The sequence below is a fragment of the Aotus nancymaae genome, unplaced genomic scaffold, assembly GCF_030222135.1.
Source record: "Aotus nancymaae isolate 86718 unplaced genomic scaffold, 86718_ANA_hifiasm-v0.15.2.pri h1tg000007l, whole genome shotgun sequence".
In the NCBI taxonomy this organism is placed as follows: Eukaryota; Metazoa; Chordata; class Mammalia; order Primates; family Aotidae; genus Aotus; species Aotus nancymaae.
The window spans coordinates 38,893,421-38,913,269 of NW_026988418.1; positions in this window are offsets into that span (position 1 = coordinate 38,893,421).

The window sequence follows — 19,849 nt, forward strand, 5'->3', positions numbered from 1 at the left end:
TATTAATACTAACTCCCAAATCTCACTGATTTTACACCTACCCCTACTGTGAAAGATCATCTCTCTCCACCTCTCCTGTCCGCTAGATGCATAAGTCAGTCCCCATGTCTTACATAGGACCAGGACCAAAGCAGCTACTTTCTGCTGACCTTGACAATTTAGCCACTTTCAGGTTACTGCTGCGTGTGATGGCCCACTTAATGCTGTAGATATATTTGTGAGCCACTGTCTCTCTTGGAGCTGGGCAAGTGTTGACATGGTGGGTAGATCTAGGTGTTTTTTCTTGATGCTGGTGATGCTCAGTCCTCAGTGAGGTAAGGGGAAACAACTCTTGTCCTCTGTGATGTGATTGGTGTGTGTGTTTGTGTGTGTGTGTGTGTGTTGGGGTACTCACAAAGCAGAGTTTTTTGGGTCCAAGAATGTTGCAAGGTTTTGTAAAAATACTCTTTCAGCTCATGCTCCAGAAAACTCTCTACCTGGGGAGTGGGTCTGACAGTTATGCTACTTTCAGACCCTCCTATTGCTTCGTTTCAGGCTAAGTCAAATTCCTCACCATAGGAGAAATTCCCACTGAAGGTCTTTGCACTTACCTTCACCTCTTGTGCCCCAGCCCTGTGCACGCTATACTTGCCATACTGTGAACAGGTTTCAAGCATTTTTCACAAAAACCTTCGGTCTCTACAAAAATCAATGTGGACAAACATAAACTCAGAGGGATACCCAGATATATCCAGATTTTATCTCAGGCTGGGCCTTGAACTAAAGGGTCAGTGAACGTGATATTTAACAACTTCAAAAAACAACTTGAGGCCCTTCAAAATATTCACCCCCAGAATTTCAATCTACTTGTCTCTACCCCTTTCTCCCACTTTTACTCAAGCACCAGAATTTCAGATGGAGGTTTTAGAATCTGTTTTTCACATTTCTGTACCTGGCTTATTTGATTTAGAAAATGTCCTATAACTACATCTATGTTGTTGCAAATAACAAAATTTTCTTCCTTTTTTAAGGTGGAATAGCATTTCATTGTGTGTATATACCACATTTTCTTCACTCATTTATCTGTCAATGGACACTTAGATTAATTCCATGACTTGTCTATGGTGAATAGTGCAACAATAAACATGAAAGTGCCGACGTTTCTTCAACAAATTTATTTCAGGATGCTGGTTTACATGGTAACTCTGTTTTTAGTTTTTTGAGGAATCTTAACACAATTTTTTATAGTGGCTGTACTACTTTACATTCCCACCGACAGTGCAAAAGAGTTTTCTTTTCTCCACATCCTTGCCAACACTTGTTACTTTTTGTATTTTGATTATAGCCATATTGAGAGGTACGAGGTGATATCTTATGGTGGTGGGAGTGTAAATTAGTTCAACCATTGTGGAAGACAGTGTGGAGATTCCTTAAGGATCTAGAAATAGAAATACCATTTGACCCGGCAATCACATTACTGGGTATATATCCAAAGGATTATAAATTCTGTTATAAAGACAAATGTACACATATGTTTATTGCAGCACTGTTCACAATAGCAAAGACTTGGAACCAATTCAAATGCCCATCAATGATAGACTGGATAAAGAAAATGTGGCACATATACACCATGAAATACTATGCAGCCATAAAAAGGATGAGTTCATGTTCTTTGTAGGAACATGGATGAAGCTGGAAACCACCATTCTCAGCAAACTGACACAAGAACAGAAAACCAAACACCTCATGTTCTCACTCAAGTGGATGTTGAACAATGAAAACACATGTACACAGGGAGGGGAACATCAAACACTGACATCTGTTGTGGGGTGGGAGGCTAGGGGAGGGATAGCAGGGGGTGGGGGATTGGGGAGGGATAGCATTAGAAGAAATACCTAATGTAGATGATGGGGTGATGGATGCAGCAAACCACCACGGCACATGTATGCCTATTTAATAAGCCTGCACATTCTGCATGTGTACCCCAGAACTTAAAGAATAATAAATAAATTTTAAAAATTTGCATTTCCCTAATGATTAGTAATGTTGAGCATTTTTAAATGTGTCTATTGTCCATTTATATGTCTTATTTTGATAAATTTTTATTCATGTATCTTGGTCATTTTTCAATTAGTTTTTCTTGTTTTATCACTATTGAGTTGTGTTTATATATTTTGAATATTAACCCTTTATTGAATGTAAATATTTATTGCTTGCATATATTTTCTCCTAATCTGTAGGTTGTTGCTTTACATTGTTAATTGTTTTCTTTGCTGCACAAAAGCTTTTTAGTTTGATATAAATTCATTTGTCTGTTTTTGCTTTTATTGTCTGCACTTTTGGTGTCAAATCTAAAAGGGAATTGCCCAGACCAATGCTATACAGTGCTTCCTCTGTGTTTTCTTTTATAAGTTTATGGTTTTTTATCTTACATTTGAGTCTTTAATCAATTTTGAGTAGGTTTTTGTATATGATGTGAGATAAGAATCTAATTTCTTTTTTTTTTTTTGCATGTGGATATCCAGTTTTCCCAACACTATTTATTGGAGGGCTATTTTTTGCATTGTATATTTGTATTAGTCCATTTTCACATTGTTATAAAGAACTGCCTGAGACTGGGTAATTTATAAGGAAACAGGTTTAATTGACTCACAGTTCAGCATAAGAAACTTGCCATATGGTGGAAGGAGAAGGAGAAGCAAGGCACCTTCTTCACAAGGCTACAGGAAGTAGAAGTGCTGAGTGAAGGAGGAAGAGCCCCTTATAAAACCATCAGATCTTGTGAGAACTCACTATAATGAGAACAACATGGGGGAAACCACCCCCATGATACAATTACCTTCACTTGGTCTCTCCCATGACACATGGGGATTATGGGACTTACAATTCAAGATGAAATTTGGGTGGGGACACAGTCAAACCATATCATTCCACCTCTGGCCCCTCCCAAATTTCATGTCCCTTTTGCATTTAAAAACCAACCATGCCTTCCCAACAGTCCCCCAAAGTCTTAATTAATTCCAGCATTAACCCAAAAGTCCAAGTCCAAAGTCTCATCTAAGACAAGGCAAGTCCCTTCCACCTATGCTACTGTAAAATGAAAAGCAAGTTAGTTACTTCTTATATACAATGGGAGTACAGGCATTGGATAATTACACCCATTCTAAATGGGAGAAATTGGCCAAAATGAAAGGGCTACAGGCTCCATACAAGTCCAAAATCCAGAGGGGCCATAAAATCTTAAAGCTTTGAAATGCTCTCCTTTGACTCCATATCTCACATCCAGATCATGCTGATGCAAGAGGCAGGTCCCCACAGTCTTGGGTAGCTCTGCCCCTGTGGTTTTGCAGGGTAAAGCTTCCCTTTCCCGCCCACCCCCTGCAGCTGCTTTCATGGGCTAGTTTTGAGTGTCTGCAGCTTTTTCAGGTGCATAGTGTAAGCTGTCAGTGGATCTTCCATTCTGGGGTCTGGAGGATGGTGGCTGTCTTCTCACAGCTCCACTAGGCAGTGCCTCATCGGGGACTCTGTGTGGGGACACTGACCTGAGATTTTCCTTTCAAACTGCCTTAGCAGAGGTTCTCCATGAGAGCCCCACCCCTGCAGCAAACTTCTGCCTGGACATCTAGGCATTTCCTTACAGGTTCTGAAATCTAGGCAGAGGTTCCCAAGCCTCAATTCTTGATATCTGTGCACCCACAGGCCCAACATCATGTGTAAACCACCAAGGCTAGTAGCTGGCACCCTCTGAAGCAATGGCCTAAGCTTTACATTGGCCCCTTTTAGTCATGGCTGAGATGCAGGGCACCAAGTCCCAAGACTGCAGAAAGCAGCAAGGCCCTGGGCCTGGTCCAGAAAATAATCTTTTCCTCCTAGGTCTCCAGGCCTCTAATGGGAGGGGCTGCCTTGAGGACCTCTGATATGCCCTGGAGACATTTTTCCCATTTCTTGGTGATTAACATCTGGCTCCTCATTACTTATGCAATTTTCTGCAGTGGCTTGAATTTCTCCTCAGAAAATCAGTTTTTCTTTTCTATAGCATCCTCAGGCTGCAAATTTTCCAGACTTTTATGCTCTGCTTCCTTTTTAAAAATAAGTTCCATTTCCAAAACATCTCTTTGTGAATGCATAAAACAGAATGCTTTTAAGAGGAGCCAAGTCAGCTCTTGAACACTTTGCTGCTTAGCAATTTCTTCTGCCAGATACCCTTAATCATATTTCTCAAGTTCAAAGTTCCACAGATCTCTAGGGCAGGGTCAAAATGCTGCCAGTATCTTTGCTAAAATATAGCAAGTGTCAGCTTTATTCCAGTTCCCAAGAAGTTCCTCATCTCCATCTGAGACCACCTCAGCCTGATATTGTCCGTATCACTATTAGCATTTTGGTCAAAGCCATTCAACAACTCTCTAGGAAGTTCCAAGCTTTTCCACATTTTCCTGCCTTCTTCTGAGCCCTCCAAACTATTCCAATGTCTGCCCATTACCCAGTTCCAAAGTTGTTTCCACATTCTAAGGTATCTTATAGCAATGCCCTACTACTTTGATACCAATTTACTATATTAGTCCTTTTTCACACTGCTATAAATAATTGCCCAAAACTGGGTAATTTATAAAGGAAAGAGGTTTAATTGACTCCCAATTAAGCATAGCTGGAGAAGCCTCAGGAAATTTACAATCATGGCAGAAGGCAAAGGGGAAGCAAGGCACCTTCTTTACAAGGTGACAGAAAGGAGAAGTGCTGAGTAAAAGGAGAAGAGCCCCTTATAAAATCATCATATCTAGTGAGAACACACTCACTATCATGAGAACAGCATGGGGGAAACTGCTCCCATGATTCAATTACCTCCACCTGGTCTCTACCTGGACACATAGGGATTGTTTTTTTAAAAAAATTTATTTACTATACTTTAAGTTCTGGGGTACATGTGCAGATTGTTCAGGTTTGTTACATAGGTATACATGGTGGTGGTATGCTGCATCCATTGCCCTTTCATCTATATTAGGTAATTCTCCTAAAATTATCCCTCCCAATCCGCCTCCACGCTATTCCTCCCCTAGCCACCCACCCACTGGCCCTGGTGTGTGAGGTTCCCCTCCCTGTGTCCATGTGTTTTCATTGTTCAACATCCACTTGAGTGAGAACATGAGGTGTTTGGTTTTCTGTTCTTGTGTCAGTTTGCTGAGAATAACGGTTTCCAGCTTCATCCACGTTCCTGCAAAAAACATGAATTCATCATTTTTTATGGCTGCATAGTATTTCATGGTGTATATGTGCTACATTTTCTTTATCCAGTTTATCACTGATGGGCATTTGAGTTGGTTCCAAGTCTTTGCTATTGTAAACAGTGCTGCAATAAACATATGTGTGCCTGTGTCTTTAGAATGATTTATAATCCTTTGGATATATACCCAGTAATGTGATTGCCAGGTCAAATGGTATTTCTATTTCTAGATCCTTAAGTAATTGCCACACTGTCTTCCACAATGGTTGAATTAATTTACACTCCCACCAACAGTGTAAAAGCATTTATTTTTCTCCACATCCTCTCCAGCTCTGTTGTCTCCTGATTTTTTAATGATCCCCATTTTACCTGGCATGAGGTGGTATCTCAATGTGGTTTTGATTTGCATTTCTCTAATGACCAGTGATGATGAGCTTTTTTTCATGTTTTTTGGCTGCATAAATGTCTTCTTTTGAAAAGTGTCTATTCATATCCTTTGCCCACTTTTTTATGGGGTAGTTTGTTTTTTTCTTGTATATTTGTTTAAGTTCTCCATAGATTCTGGAGATTAGCCCTTTGTCAGATGGGTAGATTGCAAAAACTTTTTCCCATTCTGTTGGTTGCCAGTTCACTCTATTGATAGTTTCTTTTGCTGTGCAGAGCTCTTAATTGTAATTAGATCCTATTTGTCTATTTTAGCTTTTGTTGCCATTGCTTTTGGTGTTTTAGTCATGAAGTCCTTGCCCATGCTTATGTTCTGAATGGTATTACCTAGTTTTTCTTCTAGAGTCTTTATGGTGTTAGCTGTCATGATTAAATCTTTTTCCATCTACAGTTAATTTTTGTGTAAGGTGTAAGGAAGGGATCCAGTTTCAGCTTGCTGCATATGGCTAGCCAGTTTTCCCAACACCATTTATTAAATAGGGAATCCTTTCCCTATTGCTTGTTTTTGTCTGGTTTGTCAAAGATCAGATGGTTGTAGTGTGTGGCATTCTTTCTAAGGCCTCTGTTCTGTTCCATTGGTCTATATCTCTGTTCTGGTACCAGTACCATGCTGTTTTGAGTACAGTAGCCTTGTAATATAGTTTAAAGTCAGGTAGCATGATGCCTCCAGTTTGGTTTTTTTTTTTTTTTTTGGTTAGGATTGTCTTGGCTATGTGGGCTCTTTTTGGTTCCATATGAAGTTTAAGGTGGTTTTTTCCAGTTCTGTGAAGAAAGTCATTGGTAGCTCTATGGGGATAGCATTTAATCTATAAATTACTTTGGACAGTATGACCATTTTCATGATATTGATTCTCCCTAACCATGAGCCTGGAATGTATCTCCATCTGTTTGTGTCCTCTCTTATTTCCTTGAGCAGTGATTTGTAGTTCTCCTTGAAGAGGTCCTTCACATCCCTTATTAGTTGTATTCCTAGGTATTTTATTCTCTTTGTAGCAATTGTGAATGGGAGTTCACTCATGTTTTGGCTCTCTGTTTGTCTACTATTGGTGTATAGGAATGATTGCGATTTTCGCATATTAATTTTGTATCCTGAGACTTTGCTGAAGTTGCTTATCAGTTTAAGGAGATTTTGGGCTGAGATGATGGGGTTTTCTAAAGATACAATCATGTCTTCTGCAAACAGGGACCATTTGACGTCCTCTCTTCCTATTCGATACACTTTATTTCTTTCTCTCGCCTAATGGCCCTAGCCAGAACTTCCAATACTATGTTGAATCGGAGTGGTGAGAGAGGGCATCTTTGTTTTGTGGTGCCAGTTTTCAGAGGGAATGCTTCCACTTTATTCCCATTCAGTATGATATTGTCTGTGGGTTTGTCATAAATAGCTCTTATTATTTTGAGATATAATCCATCGATACCTAGTTTATTGAGAGTTTTTAGCATAAAAACCTGTTGAATTTTGCCAAAGGTCTTCTCTGCATCTATTGAGATAATCATGTGGTTTTTATTTTTGGCTCTGTTTATGTGATGGATTACATTTATAGATTTGCAGATGTTGAACCAGCCTTGCATCCCTGGGATGAAGCTGACTTGATCTTTATGGATAAACTTCTTCTTGTGCTGTTGGATTTGGTTTGCCAGTATTTATTGAAGATTTTTACATCAATGTTCCACATGGATATTGGCCTGAAATTTTCTTTTTTATTTGTGTCTCTGCCAGGTTTTGGTATCAGGATGATGTTGGTCTCATAAAATGAGTTAGGGTGGATTCCCTCTTTTTGTATTGTTTGGAATAGTTTCAGAAAGAATGGTACCAGCTCCTCTTTGCACCTCTGGTAGAATTTGGCTGTGAACCCATCTGGTCCTGGACTTTTTTTGGTTGGTAGGCTATTAATTGCTCCCTCAACTTTTACTGGTCTATTCAAGAATTCAACTTCTTCCTGGTTTAGTCCTGGGATAGTGTAAGTGTCCAGGAATGTATTCATTTCTTCTGGATTTATGGGTTTATTTTCATAGAGGTGTTTGTAGTAATCTCTGATAGTAGTTTGTATTTGTGTGGAATCAGTGGTGATATCCCCATTATCATTTTTTATTGCATCTATTTGAATCTTCTCTCTTTTCTTTTTTATTAGTCTGGTTAGTGGTCTATCTATTTTGTTGATCTCTTCAAAAAACCACCTCCAGGATTTATTGATTTTTTGAAGGGTCTTTTGTGTCTCTATCTCCTTCAGTTCTGCTTTGATCTTAGTTATTTCTTGTCTTCTGCTAGCTTTTGAATTTGTTTGATTTTGCTTCTTTAGTTTTTTTAATTGTGATATTAGGGTGTCGACTTTGTGACTTTCCTCACTTCTCTGGTGCACATTTAGTGCTATAAATTTCCCTCTAGACATTGCTTTAAATGTGTCCCAGAGATTCTGCTACATTGTGTCTTCATTCTCATTGGTTTCAAAGAACTTATTTATTTCTGCCTTCATTTCACTATTTATCCAGTGGTCATTCAGGAGCAGATTGTTTAGTTTCCATGTAGTTGTATAGTTTGAGTGAGATTCTTAATCCTGAGTTCTAATTTGATTGCACTGTGGTCTGAGAGACTGTTTGGTATGATTTTAGTTCTTTTGCATTTCATTCTTTTGCTGAGGAGTGATTTACTTCCAATTATGTGGTCAGTTTTAGAGTAAGTGGGATGTGGTGCTGAGAAGAATGTATATTCTGTGAGTTTGGGGTGGAGAGTTCTGTAGATGTCTGTTAGATCCACTTGATCCAGATCTGCATTCAAGTCCTGGATATCCTTGTTAATTTTCTGTCTCATTGATCTGTCTAGTATTGACAGTGGGGTGTTAAGGTCTCCCAATATTATTGAGTGCAAGTCTAAGTTTCTTTGTAGGTCATTAAGAACTTGCTTTATATAGCTGGGTGCTCCTGTATTGGGTGCATATATATTTAGGACAGTTAACTCTTCTTGTTGCATTGATCCCTTTACCATTATTAATGCCCTTCTTTGTCTCTTTTGATCTTTGTTAGTTTAAAGTAAGAGACTAGGATTGCAACCCCTGCTTTTTTTTTTTTTTTTTTTCTCCATTTGCTTGGTAAATCATCCTCCATCCCTTTATTTGGAGCCTATGTGTGTCTTTGCACATGAGATGGGTTTCCTGAATGTAGCACACTGATGAGTCTTGACTTTTTATCCAATTTGCCAGTCTGTGTCTTTTGACTGGAGCCTTTAGCCCATTTACATTTAAGGTTAATATTGTTATGTGTGAATTTGATCCTGACATTTTGATGCTAGCTGGCTGTTTTACCCCTTAGTTGATGCAGTTTCTTCATTGTGTCGATTGTCTTTATAGTTTGGTATGTTTTTGCAGTGGCTGGTACTGGTTATTCCTTTCCATGTTTAGTACTTCCTTCAGGAGCTCTTGTAGGGCAGGCCTGGTGGTGTCAAAATCTCTCAGCATTTACTTGTCTGTAAAGGATTTTATTGCTCCTTTATTTATGAAGCTTAGTTTGAATGGATATGAAATTCTGGGTTGAATATACTTTTCTTTATTATGCTGAATATTGGCCCCCACTCTCTTCTGGCTTGTAGGGTTTTTGCTGAGAGAGCCACTGTGAGTCTGATGGGCTTCCCTTTGTGGGTAACCAGACCTTTCTCTTTGGCTGCCCTTAGCATTTTTTCCTTCATTTCAACACTGGTGAATCTGACGATTATGTGCCTTGGGGTTGCTCTTCTCAAGGAATATTTTTGTGGTGTTCTCTGTATTTCCTGAATTTGAATGTTGCCCTTCCTTGCTAGGTTGGAGAAGTTCTCCTGGATAATGTGCTGGAGAGTGTTTTCCAACTTGGAATTCATTCTCCCAACACTTTCAGGTGCACCAATCAAATGTAGATTTGGTCTTTTCACATAATCCCATATTTCTTGGAGGCTTTGTTCATTTCTTTTCACTCTTTTTTCTCTAATCTTGCCATCTCCCTTTATTTCATTGAGTTGATCTTCAATCTCTGATATCCTTTCTTCCACTTGATCTATTTGGCTATTGAAACTTGTGCATGCTTCATGAAGTTCACATGCTATGTTTTTCAGCTCCATATTATCATTTATGTTCTTCTTTACACTGGTTATTTTCATTAGCATTTCATCTAACCTTTTTTTAAGGTTCTTAGTTTCCTTGTATTGGGTTAGAAAATGCTCCTTTAGCTTGGAGAAGTTTGTTATTACCCAATTTCTGAAGACTGCTTCTGTCAATTCATCACACTCATTCTCATACAGTTTTGCTCCCTTGCTGGTTAGGGGTTGTGATCCCTTGAAAGAGAAGAGGTGTTCTGGCTTTTGGTGATTTCAGCCTTTTTGTGCTGGTTCCTTCCCATTTCATGAATTTATCTACCTTTGGTCTTTGAAGTTGGTGACTTTTAGATGGGGTTTCTGAGTGGACATCCTTTCTGTTGATGTTCAAGCTATTTCTTTCTGTTTGTTAATTTTTCTTCTAACAATCAGGCCCCTCTGCATCAGGTGTGCTGGAGTTTGCTGGAGGTCCACTCCAGACCTTGCTTTCCTGAGAGTCATCCACAGGGGCTGCAGAACAGCAAAGGTTGCTGCCTGTTCCTTCCTCTGGCAGCTTCACCTCAAAAGGGTACCTGCCAGATGTCAGCCAGAACTCTCCTGTATGACATGTCTCCTTGTTAGGATACACGGGGGATCAGGGAGCCACTTGAGGAGGCAGTCCGTCCCTTAATGAAGCTCAAGCACTGTGCTGGGGGATCCATTGCTCCCTTCAGGGCTGCTGGATGGGGATGTTTAAGTCTGCTGAAGCAGAACCCACAACCACCCCTTTTCTCAGGTGCTCCATCCCAGGAAGGTGGGGGCTTTGTAAGTCCCTGACAGGCTGCTGTCTTTTTGTTTCCTGAGATGCCCTGCCCAGCAAGAAGGCAATCTATTTGACAGTCTGCCTGAAGAGGCCTTGCTGAGCTGCAGTACTGAACTTCTGAACTTCACCCAGCTGCCCTGTAAAGTTCCCAGCAGCTTTGTTTATACAGGCAATGTTGAAACCGCCTACCAGAGTCTCAGCAATGATGGGCGTCCCTCCCCCGATCAAGCTCAAATGTTTCAGGTTGAGCTCAGACTGCTGTGCTCTCTGGGAGAATTTCAAGCCACTGGAGTTTAGCTTGCTGGTCTTTGTTGGGGTGGAACCCACCAAGCCAGCTTGCTTGGCTCCCTGGCTTCAGCCCCCTTTTTCAGGGGGAATGGGCAGTTCTGTCTCATTGGCATTTCAGATGCCACTTGACTAAAACAGTCACCCAGTTTTGTGCTGGAAACCTGGGCACTGGTGTTGTAGGTGCTGGATGAAATCTCCTGGTCTGCAGGTTGTGTAGACCCTGGGAAAAGCACAGTATCTGAGCTGGAGTGCCAGAGTGTCTGGAAAAGTCCCTAATGGCTTCCCTTGGCTGGGAGAGAGAGTTCTCTGGCTCCTTTTGCCTCTTGGGTGAGGCAATGCTCCACCCTGCTTTGGCTTGCCCACCTTCAGCTATTCTCGCTTTCTAACCAGTCCCAATGAGATGAACCTGGTACCTCAGTTGGAAATGTGGAGATCACTTGTCTTCTGGTGTGCTCTCGCTACGAACTGCAGATAGGAGCTGTTCCTATTTGGCCATCTTGGCAGAAGTCTTCAATTCAAGATGAGATTTGGGTGGGGATACAAAGCCTAACCATATCAGTCTTATTGGTATCTTTGTTGAAAATCAAATGACTGTACATGTGAGTTTATTTCTGGGCTCTCTATTTTTTTCTATTGGTCAATGTGTCTTTTTTTTTTTTTTTTTTTTTTGCCAGGACCATGCTGTTTTAATTACTATAGCTTAGTAGTACACAACCTAGATCCCTTGAATGCTCAGTTCACAATAGGGTTTATGCTCCTATGAGAATCTAATGCCACTACTCATCTGACAGGAGGTGAAGCTCAGGTGGTAATTTTTGCTGGTTTGCCACTCACTTCCTGCTGTGAGCCCTGGTTCCTAACAGGCTGTGGACTGGTATTGGTCCATGGCCTGGGGGTTGGGTACCCCTGTGGTGGATGATCCTTTTAATGTGTTGTTGAATTTGGTTTGCTAGTATTTTGTTAAGGATTTTTTTCATATGTGTTCATCAAGAATATTGGAATCTAATTTTCTTTGCTTATAATGTCATTGTCTGGCTATAATATCAGGGCCTTGCAAAGAGGGTTTGGAAGTTTGGAAGTTTTCTCTTCTCTTTGATTTTCTGAAAGTTTGAAAAGGATTTATATTAATTCTTCTTTAAATATTTGGTAGAATTCAGCAATGAAGCTATCCACTCCTGGGCTTTTTCTTAATGGGAGACTTTTTATTACTGATTTAACCTTTTTATTTGTTATTGGTTTGCTCAGATTTTCTGTTTCTTCATGATTCAGTCTTGGTAGGTTGCCTGTGTCTAGGAATTTGTCTGTTTCTTCTAGGTTACCCAATTTGTTGGTGTATAATTGTTCATCATGTTCTCTTATGATCCATTGTATTCTGTGATATCAATTGTAGTCTCTAGCCACTTGGGGCTAGAAGCAAGTGCTAGGCCAAGCTTCCTTTTCTTTCTTTCTTTCTTTTTTTTTCTTTGAGAAAGAATTATTTATTTAATAAATAAATATTAAACCAGAATGTGATACACGTTACAAGGAATCCACTAAGAACTTGCAAAGACAGAAAGAAATCTCACCCTTTTATAAAGCTAAATAGACACAATCCATTACGTTCACGTTTTCAAGATAAAATTGCTACCATTCTAGTATCTTTTTGAGTGGAAGTAGATTTTGCAATTTGGAATCAAGTGATGGCTGACAAATTTCCACATTCCCCCAGGGGACAATACCGTGCCCTATGAGGTCCATACCTAGAAGTGAAATTGCTGGGTTGAAGCATGAGCTCACTTTCAGCTTTGTTAGAAATAGCAGTGGCTCTCCAAGTGACCCTGCTGACTTACAGAAGCACTCACAGTGCATTCACGATCCTGTTGTTCAATATCTATTATGTGAGAGTGTGTTATTGGTCCTTGGGTATTCTTTTCTTGTATTGGCTGTTAATATTGTTTTCTTAGTTTTCATTTATCTTTTTCTTTATTAATTTGTTTGAATCTTTTAATGTTATGATATTATGGGCAATACAGTGTTGTAGATATATGTGTGCAAAACATTTGTCTAGTTTATCTTTTCCTTTTTATGATATGTAATGAACTGAAAGTGCAAATTTTAATACTTTGGGTTTATTAATATTTTTCCTCATCGTTTTTGATTTTTGTGTTTTGTGTGAACATCACAAATACCTGTGGTCTATATGTTGTAATTTTTAAAAGCTTGGGTTTTTACATTTAGGTTTTTTTTTTTTTTTTTTTTTTTTTTGAGGCGGAGTTTCGCTCTTGTTACCCAGGCTGGAGTGCAATGGCGCGATCTCGGCTCACCGCAACCTCCGCCTCCTGGGTTCAGGCAATTCTCCTGCCTCAGCCTCCTGAGTAGCTGGGATTACAGGCACGCGCCACCATGCCCAGCTAATTTTTTGTATTAGTAGATACGGGGTTTCACCATGTTGACCAGGATGGTCTCGATCTCTTGACCTCCTGATCCACCCGCCTCGGCCTCCCAAAGTGCTGGGATTACAGGCTTGAGCCACCGCGCCCGGCCTACATTTAGGTTTTTAATCACCTGGGATTTATTTTATTTATAGTGTGAGGTAGGAGTATATTTTTATTTTTTCCACATCAAAAAAAACTATTGTTTTCACTTCACCAAGTTGTGATGGAATTTGCATGATTTTTTGAATACTTTTTCTTTTACCCAGTGACCTTTGATGCTGCATATGTCCTATATTGGGATTCTAGATGTGCATGGGTCAGTTTCTGGGATCCCTATTTTGTTCCATTGGTCTTTTGTCTATTTTTGGCCAATCTCAGATTGTCTTAATTACTACAGATAGAAAATAAATGCTGATGTTAGGTAGGACAAATCACTCAATCCTGTTTTCCTTTTTTAAAATTTTTATATTTGTTATTGGTCTTTTGTTCCCCCATATACATTTAAAAATCACGTTATTAAATCCATGAAAACTTTTGGATTCTCTGTTAAAATTACATTGGATTAATGAATGCACTGACGGAGTGCTTACATGGTCCAGGCACTGTTCTAAGTATTATTTCACTTAATTCTCACAATAACTCTGTAGACAGGTGCTGTTATTGTCCTTAGTTTTCAAAGGAGGAGATGAGATATAGAGAGGTGAAATAACCTTCCCAGGACTACACAAGCCGGAAGTTGCAGATGCAGGATTCCAATGCAAGCAGTCAGGTTCTAGAACCTCCATGCCTTATCATTATATGTAAGGAAATTGATGCTTGGAGAAGCAGGGAAACTAGTCCATCTGGGCAGGGCTTCAGGGGCATTGATTAATGACCCTGTCTCTGCTTCTCTTATTTCATTTTCTAGATGTTCACTTCTCCAGATCCTCCCATGTTTACTGTAAAGTCTAATTCCCATATTAAATCTTTTAATCCCCTAATACACGGCTCTGCTTTCCTAACTGAACCATGACATACTCACTGTACTTTCCAGTTCACACATAACTTTCATAGACATGATCTCACTTACTCCAAAGCTCTCCTGGGATTCAAATTATTATTATTTTTTCTTTATGAGTCTCCCCAAACAAACCCTAAGCCTCTCAAGAGTGAAGATGGTAAAAGAAGAGAGAAATGCTCTTCCTGTAGTGAACTCAAGTCTTAAGTGAGAAAATCGATACAAAATAATAGGAGTCACAGTTCATGCATTTACCAAATGAAAGTAATTCTGAACTTCCAGATGCTTTTGCAAGAAGGTAGAGGTTTGCAAGTCTGGAGGACAGCTCCTGCAGATGAAAATAAATTCTATCACTTTACCGGAGAGTTTTATTTCCTCCATATGTTTATACATTTTTCTTTCTTTATGGTTGTGATTCATCTCTGGCTCAAGAGATGTGTGGTGCTTGGGAATTGATGGCCGTGAGGGCTGCAGAAATGGTGTAGACAGTTACTGCAGTGACATGATGCAATTCTTAGCATTTGCACAAATATGGAGTGTTCAGACAGCCATAGCGTGGTGGAAGTAGCTCTGCAAATCCTGACCTTCACTGGGAAATCACCTGGTTTTAGGTAAGGCCAGAGAGCACAGAAAAGATGATTGATAGCAAACTTTTACAGCAACTTTGGGATATCCTTAGCTATGAGTAAACACTTTCATTACCAATCACAAGGATGTTGATCAGATCTTTAATGAGGCTTTCTAGTGCTTGTTGTTCTGTCTTCTGCTTTTTTGCTCCTTGGAATTTTACTGTCTCCCTCATAGGCTAGTTGCAAGGTGGATGAAATAATCTATGTAGAACACTTGGCACTTCCCCAGCTTCTCCCATGTTTGCCTGGCTCAAATACCTACTAAAGTGCCTACTGCATAACTGACAACTTGAGATTCATTGGAAAAACAGAAATAATTCCCAGGATGTCTGACTTCTATTCTGGTACCCCTTTTGCATTAACTTAAAAAAAAAATCAGTTATGTTACGTAATGCTCACTCATATATTGCCTTCATATCCCATGTGGCAAAGCACATACTTGTGTTGTAACACTGTATTTGGTTAGAGACTGCCTTCCTGGTTCTACTCATTACATTCCAATCATGGCATATCCTCCAAACTTTCTTTTCCCTTCATAAATCCTCTTTCTTTTTTTCCCTCACAGCTTTCCTTAACAGGATGCCTATTAGTTGTGGCTGCTTGATGTGGACACCAGGTGGCGCTGGGTATCAGATTTGGAGAGGCAGTTGTCAAGGGAACCGGGCTCCGTGCCAGCACCGGAGGCAGGCTGGCTTTCCTCCTCCAGGGATGCTCATCCAGGAGGGAGAGGTTGCATGCTGGACACACTAACCTTCAAGAATTCTCCTCTCTCTCTCTCTGTCTCTCTCTCTCTCTCTCTCACTCTCTCTCTCTCTCTCTCTCTCTCTCTCTCTCATCATTTAGAAAGGAAGAAACTGTTAATTTAAAAAATAAGTCAAACTCAAATTTTACAAGAAAGTCCACCTCTAAACAAAGCCCTACCACATCCAGCTACAAAGTAATGCAAAATTGATAGTTTCTTAATGTTGATGCAAAGGCTTCACTGAGAATGACTCTTCCATTTTTGTGGCAACAGAACAAGGAAGCAGAACATAAGCTCTAAGAAGAAAGATAGTTATTCAGAGAGGGGTAAAGAGACTCCAGGGGGAAGTGAATCGCAGCCTGGAATGAGAAATATTACCATACTCCATATATGCTAAGATGTCATTGATTTTAAGTCTCCCCACTGTTTTATTTGCACTAAGGAAGAAAACAATCCTGCCAACTAAATTGAATCATTGATTGTAAGACCCAATCTGATTTCAGAGATATTTAAATGTGAATAAAACTTTCTGTCGTTGTATTAATAAATATGGTAACACTGAGAAAAGTATTCAGAACCCATTGCCTTTTAGTTATCTTAGCCTCCTCCTCAACCTGTGTCTAGCCTGGAGCACCTAAGAGATGGGCTTGAAAACAACCAAGGTTACAGGACTTCCGGAAGAATGATTCTTGTTCTTACTGAGAGTAAATACAGACTGCTTCCTTCCACATCTCCTTAGAGAGCTAAATGAACCCCTGTAGTCAATGATGATTCACTGAAGCCACTAGACCAGGGTTTGGCCCAACTGTGGTCCTTGGGCAAAATCTGCCTCAACGCCTGTTTTTTTTACACTCCAGAAGTTAAGAATGGTTTTCATAGATGAACATTTGCAATCAATTTGATAATAGGAAGCATTAACTGTGACTCCAATTAAGCAAAATGTGATGCCTTCTAAAAGTATTTTATTCTTGTCATTAGCAGACTTGTATTTATAAGAAATTATACTCAATTATTATTATATTTTGAATTTTGCCAATAATACATTTGTGAATTTTACCTCTTGTTACATAAGTAGTTATATAATGTCATCAGTTTTGCCACTTGGGCTGAAAAGCCTAAAATATTTACTACCTAGCCCTTTACAGAGAAAGTTTACTGAACCCTACTCTAGACCAAAATGGAAATTATGGGTTAGTCTGTTTCAGTCATCAATAAGAGTGCCAAGATACCTAAACAGAAGTCAGGCTGAATAAATCAGTTTGCTGCAAATGGCCAGACCCAATCAATAGATGTATAGTAGGAATGTAGCTATTCAGTAATGAGATTTTTAAAAACACTAGATTTCCACATATAAAATTAGTGCTATTCTACCCAAAGTGGACACCTAGAGAAATTCTATGGTTATTTTAAAACTCTCAGAATGATCTTTAAAACTAGTTTATGAACCATGTAATGAAAATCTATTATCTATTCCTATTAGCATTTCTTGAGTATGTGCTCGGTAAAGTGAAAGACATTGATGGGGTAAAAGATGAATAACATATTGTAGTTTGAACTTTATAATCATATTTTGTTTTGACCTCAAACAATGTTTATCCGATTTCAATCGCTAGTTTTAACTTTAAACGACTTTGAAAAAATTTATAAAATATGCCCTCAAGGTTCGAAGATGCAATTCAAACTAAAATTGGGCCAGGCATGGTGGCTTATTCCTGTAATTACAGCACTTTGGGAGGCTGAGGCAAGAGGATTGCTTTAGCCCAGGAGTTCAAGGTTGCAGTAAGCTATGATCACACCACTGTACTCCAGCCTGGGTGATGGAATGAGATAATGTCTTTAAACAATAAAAATAAAATATATTGATATAATGCAATCACAAAAGAGAATTGTAATGGAGTTTTAAAAATGCTCAGTGCAGTGGCACAATTGCACAGCCTCCTAATGTGATTGGAAAGAAATACTGTCTGGAAACTCTCTAGCATACACAAGACTAATGTTTTTGATAAAAAGTTCATTCTGTTATTTTATGATCACACTTCATATATTCATATACCACACCAGACTACAACTTGGCAAGGAACCAATTTCTTGTTTTAGTTGGGAGAAGGGCTATATATAAGGGAGCGGGAATGTTGAAGCAAAACTTTAACTTCTCATAGGGGAATTCTTAGATGCTTTCCCCCTTGAAAAATCATACTGCCCCAGAATTAATGGTTATGATAATTTTGAATCCCGCTTCTTGAATCTTGGATTTACAGCTGATTTCCTTACTGAAATCTGTATCTGATACTGCTTTCCGAGGACACTGGACAAATTAATTATGTCTAATTTAAACCTTATTTCTGAAAACAGGGAGAGAGATTGAGAATGAAGAGAGGGAGTGAAGAACAGAGACACATGTACAGAGAGAGCAAGAGATGCAGAGACAGAAAGAGGAATTGAGAGATATTGAGAGAGACAGATAAAACAATGCTAGATAGCCCAGTGTGGTCTGCATCTGTTTGGGAGTTAGGAATTGGATTTAAAGTTGAACAGAGAAAAATGGGAGGGCCACTCTACCCTCTTATTTGCCCTATTTACGTAACTAGGGATGTAATACCAATGTAGGAGTTTATCTCTCTATTAATGTAACTGGACCTGACACACTCACTAGACTGATTTTATTTTGTAATTTTCTGTTCTTGGTTACTTTCAAAACTATGTCTCTGACTGGAACAAAGAGAATTGTACATTCAGGGACCTCTATAAGTTCACTTATATTAATTATCAGTTTGGATCTTGTCAGTGAATTTGGTTTATCGTGGCTTTAGCTCAGATGGTAATGTACTTATTGGTCTCTGAAATTCCTGTTTTGGGGGCATGGAGGCAGGGATCTCTAGAAGATTTTCCTCAGGGCCACATCTATAAGAAATATTGGCATAGTTATATCAAAATGTACGATTTCCTCTAAGCAACTTTTAAATTACATTTTATTATTTATGTCCTTAAGGATATTTGTCTCAATCTTTTCTTTCCTTAAAAAAATCAATTCATATTAAGTACATTCTTTTCCTGCGAAGCTTATGTCAACAGATGAAAAAAGGTTTGGGGAAAGGAGAAGAGTTAGGGTATGGTATTTTTGAGCTAAAAAGCATTCCAGAAAGAAAGATGCAGTGCCAGCCAGTCTTCCAATGTTTTGGGGGAACATGATGAGATGGTTTATTTTCAAGGCTGTCAAGTCTCAAGCCTTCCTTGGATTTTCAGTGTAGTCGTGTAATCAAGATGGGGATATAACCTTGCTGAAGCACTTGCTGTCTCTTCCACCTTTTAGAAACAAAAGATCAGTTTGCTTCTAAAAGACTCATGTTGAAATAACATTTGTAGTAAATAAAGTCATGCACTCTTCTATACATTTGTCTTTCTTTTGCCTGAAGTGCATCGATGTGAGTGTTAAAAATCTCACCAAAGCAGAAATCATGTCATATAGCCCCCTAAAAGAATTTTCTCCTGGGAGGTAATACTGAGTGTTTTGTTTTGTTTTTGACTTGTATTAAAAATATTCTGTGCATAGAGATGTCTGGAACTGATTATTTACTGAAGACTGCTCTTTGTATGTTTTTAATGTTCATCTAGAAGATTCAGCTCTGGCTCAACAGATAAACAATTTCATATACTTGTGCATTCAAAATATTCTAATTGTTACAAAATGAAGAGAGTTGAAACGGCTTTTTAAAATTCAGATGCTTGTCTGTGGGTTTTAAAGTCTTGGATACTTTGCTTTTTTACTTCTGCATAGGGTCTGTATGATGTGCCTGTATCCACATGGTGCATATGATAGCAGTCCCTGTGAATGGATATCAGTGAGTATAAATATAACTGGGATTACCCCTTGAAACATCCCTCTGTAATAATGTGAAGAAATATGATTCTAATGGATCTGACACTTTTTAGATAAGGTACTTAGGCTTAAATCTACACACACAAGCTTCAGGTAACACCTGCAAATGTTGACAGCTGTAAGAGAGATAGGGCTGGAAATACAGTGGTGGTTATGATTTCAACTTAGAACATAAGATTATAATTTATTATTTTATAAACTTTCCATAACCTATCCTGTTTAAACATTTTCCCTAGTATCACTGGGTACGAGAAAGGGCTTCATAGTGCTTTGAGTTTCTTCCTCACTCGTATTCTATGGACTCCAAAACAGATTTCAATTCGATACTCAAAACTATTATTTTCTTGTGTGTGTGTGTGTGTGTGTGTGTGTGATCTATCGATTATGTAGAATTGCAGACGC